At 47.7% G+C, this 8,512-nt stretch overlaps 1 non-coding gene across 1 annotated transcript; it reads left to right on the plus strand.

The window, feature by feature from the left end:
• Window positions 1-1,743: 1,743 nt before the first annotated feature.
• Window positions 1,744-1,815, plus strand: TRNAR-UCU (transfer RNA arginine (anticodon UCU)). The gene has a single exon. It is a non-coding gene; the product is annotated as a tRNA-Arg (tRNA).
• The last annotated feature ends 6,697 nt before the right edge of the window (window positions 1,816-8,512 follow it).

An 8,512-nucleotide genomic window follows, 5' to 3' on the forward strand; every position in this document is an offset into this window, starting at 1 on the left:
TGAGGACACCATTGTACCAGCAGATGAGGACACCATTGTACCAGCAGATGAGGACACCATTGTACCAGCAGATGAGGACACCATTGTACCAGCAGATGAGGACACCATTGTACCAACAGATGAGGACACCATTGTACCAGCAGATGAGGACACCATTGTACCAGCAGATGAGGACACCAGTGTACCAGCAGATGAGGACACCATTGTACCAACAGATGAGGACACCAGTGTACCAGCAGATGAGGACACCAGTGTACCAACAGATGAGGACACCATTGTACCAGCAGATGAGGACACCATTGTACCAACAGATGAGGACACCAGTGTACCAGCAGATGAGGACACCATTGTACCAACAGATGAGGACACCAGTGTACCAGCAGATGAGGACACCATTGTACCAGCAGATGAGGACACCATTGTACCAACAGATGAGGACACCAGTGTACCAGCAGATGAGGACACCAGTGTACCAGCAGATGAGGACACCATTGTACCAGCAGATGAGGACACCATTGTACCAGCAGATGAAGACACCATTGTATCAGCAGGTGAAATTGCAACGAGTGCCATGGAGGAGACGGCCTTTACCATTCCTAGCGTCACACTGACCAGGAATAACATTAGGCCTGGGAGTGAGATCCTTCCAAACAAATGCATGACCCCAGCAATGGGTTCCGGCCTTAGGCCACAAAAGAGTACATTTACTGTGCACCCCAGCGTGGTATGTCATAGGAAAAATGTGAAGAGAGCTATGGAAGAGACGGACATTCCTGCTCCCAGCGTCACGCGTCCTCGAGCTCCCCTTTCTGCTAGGCTAAGCCAGCGTATAAAGGAGCTTGAAGCAGAAATGGTGGCCCAGCATACAAATATCTTCCCACTTAAGAGTGACATCACCCCACCGAGTGATGTCACTCCACCACCAAGCAACAATGCAGAGAGCACCATGGAGGAGACGGCCTTTCCCGTTCCCAGGTTCACACCTACTCGAACTTCCCTTTCTGCTAGGCTAGACCAGCATATAAAGAAGCTCATGTCAGAAAGAGAAGTGGGGGGCAGAAGAGCAGGGGGTAGAGCAGTGGGGGCAGAAGGGCAGGGGGTAGAGCAGTGGGGGCAGAAGGGCAGGGGGGTAGAGCAGTGGGGGCAGAAGGGCAGGGGGGTAGAGAAGTGGGGGAAGAAGGGCAGGGGGGTAGAGAGGTGGGGCAAAAGAGCAGGTGAGTAGAGAGGTGGGGGCAGAAGGGGGGGTAGAGAGGTGAGGGCAGAAAAGCAGGTGAGTAGAGAGCAGTGGGGGCAGAAGGGCAGGGGGGTAGAGCAGTGGGGGCAGAAGGGCAGGGGGGTAGAGAAGTGGGGGAAGAAGGGCAGGGGGGTAGAGAGGTGGGGGAAGAAGGGCAGGGGGGTAGAGAGGTGGGGCAAAAGAGCAGGTGAGTAGAGAGGTGGGGGCAGAAGGGGGGGGTAGAGAGGTGAGGGCAGAAAAGCAGGTGAGTAGAGAGGTGGGGGCAGAAGAGGGGGGAGAGGTGAGGGGAGAAGACCCTGCTCAGCAGCGGGGGTGGGCCTTATAGAACAGAGGCCAAATATGGGCAGCACAGAGGCTTAGTGGTGAGCCTTGCAGCACTGGGGTCCATGGTTCACATCCTGACCAGGACACTATCTGCATGGAGTTTGCATGTTCTCCCTGTGCTTGCGTGGGTTTCCTCCGGGTTCTCCGGTTTCCTCCCACACTAAAAAAAAACATGCCACTTTTTTGCGTTGGTGGTGCAGTGGTGAGCATAGCTGCTTTCTAAGCAGATGACCCGGGTTCGATTCCCGGCCAACGCCCTCTCCAAGATGTCTTCCCCACCTTCTCAGTGTATGGAGTCCCCAGGGGGGGAAAGTGCTGTACAAATTAAGTGTTGAGTATATATGAAAAAGGAAAGAGATTGTGGGACTTTATATGAAGCACACTACTAAATGAATGAGCATAATAACCGTTTTATCACAAAGGGCATATATACATATAAATTGGTAGAGAAGGTATATATAATGTAATATAATAAAAAAAGGTCTCGACAGATATCATCTAAACAATTGATAGTCCTCAATTATTCCAACATGAGACACATAATAATGGACCTTTTTTTTCGTAAAAAATTACTTAGAATCCCCAAACATTATATATATATTTTTCTAACACCCTTGAGAATAAAATGTAGGTTGTTGCAATACTTTTTGTCACATCGTATTTGTGCAGCGGTCTTACAAGTGCACTTTTTTTGGAAAAAGAAACACTAGGGGAGAGGAGACCCATCGTGTGTTCATATAAAGTACGAACAGCGATCTGTCATTTCCCTTAGTAATTCCCATCCCACCCTTCAGTTAGAACACGTAGTAGGCAACACACTTAACCCCTTTATCGCCCCCTTATGCCACGTACACGCGATCGGACTATCTGGCAGACTTAATCCGGCGGACAAACCGCTGGACTTTGCAGCTGAGGTTCCGAACGAGTGGACCTTCTCACACCCGACCAGACTTTTCTGGCGGGCTAGGTCCGGCGGACAACCCGGCAGACTATGGCGGGATTCCGCCCGACTTTTGAAATGAACGGACTTGCCCACACGGAGTCCAGGTAGCCGGGACTAGCGAAGAAAGTGAATTTCGCCACCTAAATCTGCGAAATAGACACCTCGCTAGCCTCGTCGCCTGGTATGGATTTAAAGGGGAACCCCTACACCGAAAAAAAACGTTGTGGGAGTCCCCCCAAAGACCATAACACACCCTTATCTGAGCACGCGGCCCCGGCCGGTCAGGAAAGAGGGTGGGAATGAGCGAGCACCCCGCCCCCCCCCCCTCGTGAGCCAAGAATCCGGGATTTCATTTAATAAGGGGGCCCCCACATACCGCCCCCCATCCTATATGAATGAGTATAACTTTTGTGCAAACCAATCAATATACGCTTATTGCGATTTTTTTTTTAATCAAAAATATGTAGAAGAATACATATCGGTTTTTTTTTAAACTGGGATATTCATTAGAGCTGTTTTTATTTTCCTTGCATGTCCCCCTCGGATCTACAGCGACTGCAACTTCCAAGTGCACTTTCCACTTGTAGTTTCCACTTGTAGTGCAAAGTGGATTTGCCTTTAGTAAATAACCCCCCACTGTGTTTTCAAAATTTGTCGCTGTTCTTCTGTTTACAGCGCTAAAAATAAAAACCACAGAGGTAATCAAATACCACCAAAAGAAATTCTCTATCTGTGGGAAGAAAATGATAAAACTGTTACATGGATACATTGTAGCATGACTACGTAATTGTCATTCAAAGTGCGACAGCGCTGAGAGCTGAAAATGGCCCTGGGCAGGAAGGGGGTGGCAGTGCCCGGTACTGAAGGGGTTCATTTAGTAGTGCCCTTCAAATAAAGCCCTTTCTCAATGTAGCAGGGATGGAGGTTCATGAACTGTCATAGTCATCGCCTCATACAAAGTCCCAACACTGGTTTTAGGTTTTCTTTTTTCGTGGAGTAAATATGAACGGTGGAATAAAATTGAAACCAAAACAAATGGAGTGAATGTGTCGGATGTTTATAGAAATTTTATTAAACATTTTTGAATAACAGATTTCTTGCAGGTGGATGTGATTGTTTTGTGTTCCCATTTTCAGCCAGTAGGTGGAGCACTCACCTCCTTTTCAGGTATTTTCTAGGCTCTTCTTCACAGCTTGACGGGAAAAAGGCTCGCTGTGTACTATATAGATCAGGGATATGCAATTAGCGGACCCCCAGCTGCTGCAGAACTACAATTCCCATGAGGCATAGCAAGACTCTGACAGCCACAAGCATGACGCCCAGAGGCAGAGGCATGATGGGACTTGTAGTTTTGCAACAGCTGGAGGTCCGCTAATTGCATATCCCTGATATAGATCATTAGATTTTAGGCCGGGTTCACATGTGTGCGGCCGCGGGTTTGTGCCCGGGGTCCAGTGCATGTCTGTTCACCGGTTCAGGTGTGATTCAGGTCTGAGTTTGCAAGTGAACCGGACCCAAACACGCACACACGGTATGCAATCCGCTCCGCGGCCGCCCTGAACCGGTGTGAAGCAGCTCCAATGAGCGCCGGTCACACTCGCATAGGGTTGCCCCCTGACCGGGGGGGGGGGGGGGGACGGAGGCTTGGCTTTGGGAATGCCAGTTTCGGGGAGGCATGATAGGCCAGGCTTGGCTTTGGGAATGCCGGATTCGGAGAGGCATGATAGGCCAGGCTTGGCTTTGGGAATGCCGGATTCGGAGAGGCATGATAGGCCAGGCTTGGCTTTGGGAATGCCGCATTCAGAGAGGCATGATAGGCCAGGCTTGGTTTTGGGAATGCCGGATTTGGAGAGGCATGATAGGCCAGGCTTGGCTTTGGGAATGCCGGATTCAAAGAGGCATGATAGGCCAGGTTGCTGCAGGTTTACAGGGACTGTGGAGTCCATCATTCTAAAATCCCTGTGGCTGCCGGGCGGGCGGCCAGCACTAGGGTCAGCACTGGGCTGACTCCGGTACAAAGCTTTGGCTGGTAGTAGTCCAGGCAGCCCCGCAGTCAGCTTCATGGAGTCGGCCCATTGGACGAGGTCGCCCTCCCCGTGTTCCCCACTACCTTCTGCTTCACCGATGGAGGGCAGAACTCGGTACCAGCTCAGGCTGGCAGAAGGTGGTCTGGATGGAAGCTGTTTGAGCAGCTCTGGGATGCACTCCTACCCGATTCTGGACAAGGCCTGAGCTGAGGGGGGGTCGTGAGGTGTGGCAGGAGTAAGTCTCCACATGGTGGGAGAAACCCTGCGGGGTGGTCCGGGAGATTTCGGTCTTGCTAAGTGTATTGTACGTAGGGGGTCTCCTGTGCCAGGGAGGTTCAGGCCAGTTGGAGCCGAGGCCATCCCTACTCATTGGACCTGGAGGGAGGGAGCAGAACAGTCAGATCAACACCCTGAGGAACCCGACAGAGACCCCCCATAGGGCCCCCCTCAAATGTTATAATTACCCTGCAACCCCTCCCCCAGCCAAATAAAATTACCCCACAATCTCCTTCCCCCATCATATATAATTACCCCGCAACACCTCCCCCACCCTGTTATAATTACCTCCAATGTATATATAACCACCCTACAATCCTCCGCTCCCCCATTATAATTATCATAAAAATCCCCCACTGCACTATAATTACCCCATAGTACCTTTCCTGCCCCCCCTCCCACATTATAATTCCCCCGAAACCCGCTACCCATATTATATTTACCCCACATTATTATAATTACCCCAAAGTACCTTTCCTGCCCCCCTCCCACATTATAATTCCTCCGAAACCCCCTAACCATATTATAGATACCCATTATTATAATTACCCCACAGTCCCCCCCCACATTATTATAATTACCCCAAAGTAGCTTTCCTGCCCCCCTCCGCATTGTAATCGCCCCCCGCAATCCCCTCCACATATTATAATTACCCCAGAGTACTTCCTCTATTACAATTACATACCCCCCCTCATATAATTACCCCAGAGTACTTCTCCCTGTAAATTCCCCCCAACAATTATAATTCCCCCGAACTTGGTTATAAGTGCCCAGCCCCCGATCTCAAAATGCACATAATATCCCTGCCCCGGAGTATTTCCCCTATTGCCTCTCCCCCGGTGTTGTGCCGAGAATGGCATCCCCGCCGAGATCGGCTCCCCCTGCCTCTCGGCGCAGATCGGAACTGCGCCTATCCATCCCTCTGCACTACAGCTCCTCCTCCTCTATCCCGAATGCAAATTACACTTTTACCTTCCCCGCCCCCGTGCTCATCCCCGAGCATACAGACATAATGTAATAATGTAATAACCCTAGAAATGCAATGGAAGCTTTATTGGGAGGGGGAGCCAAATCCGACAGCAATAGTCAGTTTGCTATCAAATTCGGCTTCCCCTGGACAGAAAGGGCCTGGGGTAAGAAAGAAGAGTGAGGATAATTTATACAAAGAGTAGAGCAGTCAGAGAAACAGATGTGCACTGTGCCTTGGTTTGATGGCACAGTGAGGCTGGAATTGATGATCTATTTTTTTTTGGAATTGATGATCTAGTTTTTTTAAATTTTTTAGTTTGTTTGCGGGTCCCCCCCCCCCAAAAAAAAGGGGTAATAATAAATTAGATAAAATGTGTAATAATAAATAAAATAATAGAAGGGGCAAAAAAAAAAAAATTATATATTATATACACACACACACACACACATTATTATATCATGTGTGGATGGACTAATACATTATATCATGTGTGGATGGACTAATACACATACATACATATATATTTATTTATATTATATTATTATATTATATTATGTGTGTATGCGCGAGGAAGAGCACAGGGGATTTTGTGTGGATGGACTAATACACACACACATATATAAAATATATATATATTATATATATATATATATATATATTTATATTATATTATTCCATTATGTGTGTATGCGCAGGGACTAATGCATATACATATATATAGGGATGAGCCGAACACCCCCCCCCCGGTTCGGTTCGCACCAGAACTTTCGAACGGACCCCACGTTCGTTGCGAACGTTAGAACCCCATTGAAGTCTATGGGACTCGAACGTTCGAAATGGAAAGTGCTAATTTTAACGGCTAATATGCAAGATACTGTCCTAAAAAGGGTTTGGGGACCCGGCTCCTGCCCCCAGGGGACATGGGTCAATGCAAAAAAAAGTTTTAAAAACGTCCGTTTTGGCGGGAGCACTGATTTTAATGACGATTAAAAGTGAAAAAAAAAAGTGAAATATTCCTTTAAATATGGTGCCTGGGGGGTGTCTGTAGTATGCCTGTGAAGTGCCACGTGTTTCCCGTGTTTAGAACAGTCCCTGCACAAAATGACATTTAATGGAAAAAAAGTCATTTAAAACTGCTTGCGGTTTTAATGTTATATCTGGTTCTGGCAATATGGATGAAAATCATTCAGAAAAATGGCATGGGTAGCCCTCCCTGCCCATTACCAGCCTATTTGGGTCTTGTACGCATATTAAGGGGAACCCAGTACCCATATTAAAAAAAGGAAATGCGTGTGGCCCCCAGGCCCTATATACTCAGAACAGCAGTATACAGGCGGTGCAAACAAGACAGGGACTGTGTAGTATGTTGTGTTAAGTTGAATCTGTTTGTAATTTTCAACTGGTACATTTTTAAAGTGTAGCTCCAGTCAAAAAATCTATTTTTAAGCTTTTTGGAAAACATAGGGAAGGGTTATCACCCCTGTATAATTTGTTTTGTCGTCCATCTTTTTTCATCTCACTTGCTGCTGTCTCCTTCCGTTTGCAAGTAGGAGATGTTTGTAAGTTGGATGTTTGAAAGTAGGGGCCTGCCCTATATGCTCTGCAGAAATGGCGGAACAAGGTGTTGGTTTTGCCACAACATTGTAAGCCCTCAAAGTGACTCTTGGTGGGTGCTGGAGCGCCCTGCTGTGAACGATTATATCAAGAATTGTAATTACATGCCATTGTTGAACAGTGGTAGAAAAATTTACCTTTGGTGGTTGTGGTGCTGGTGCCACAACACTATAAGTCCTCACAGTTACTCTGGGTGGGCACAGGAAGGGGCCCTCCTGTGAAATATTATATCAAGAATTGTAATTACACGCCCCTGTTAAACAGGGGCTGAAAAATTGGGCCTTAGGCACTGGTGCCACCACACTGCAACCTCTGCCATATACTCTAGTTTTATTGCAGGAATTAGCCCTGCTGCAAAGCATTGCATCAAAAATTGTACTTAAACGCCCCTGTTAAACAGGGGCAGAAAAATTGGGCCTTAGGCACTGGTGCTGGTGCCACCACACTGCAACCTCTGCCATATACTCTAGTTTTATTGCAGGAATTAGCCCTGCTGCAAAGCATTGCATCAAAAATTGTACTTAAACGCCCCTGTTAAACAGGGGCAGAAAAATTGGGCTGCTGGCATCACCCAGAACCAAAAATGTTCTTCCAACATATCAGCGGAGGAGGAAGAGGATAGGCAATCAACATAACAGGACAGTCACTCAGCATCAGCATAGGCAGTCTTGAAGGGATGTGGTATTTCAAAAAAAATTATTCGGTTACATCAGCTTCAGGTGCTTGGTAGCTGTGGGTGATCCAAGACTGATTCATCTTTATGAAGGTCAGTCGATCAACTGATTCGGTGGACAGGCGCACCCTGTGATCGGTAACAAAGCCACCAGCAGCACTGAAGGTGCGTTCCGAAAGAACGCTGGTGTCAGGGAGTGATTAGACCAGACTGTGTGGACTGCACAGAAGGAACCCAAACGCATGTGAATGAAGTAATAACGTGTTTATTATAAATAAAAAGGAAAATGAAAACAAACAGTGCACTACCAACCAGAACAAGTAATATATATATATAATAAATGGAAACTACCAGTGACGTCAACGGAAGCCAGGCCGAGGTCAAACACCGGGGAAACAGTAGAAGTGTAAGGACGGATGGATGGGCTGCAGAGCAGGGATCAAGGTAGCAG

Source organism: Lithobates pipiens, unplaced genomic scaffold (assembly GCF_037356315.1).
Source record: "Lithobates pipiens isolate NorthernLeopardFrog02 unplaced genomic scaffold, aLitPip1_a1.2 Scaffold_27, whole genome shotgun sequence".
Taxonomy (NCBI): domain Eukaryota; kingdom Metazoa; phylum Chordata; class Amphibia; order Anura; family Ranidae; genus Lithobates; species Lithobates pipiens.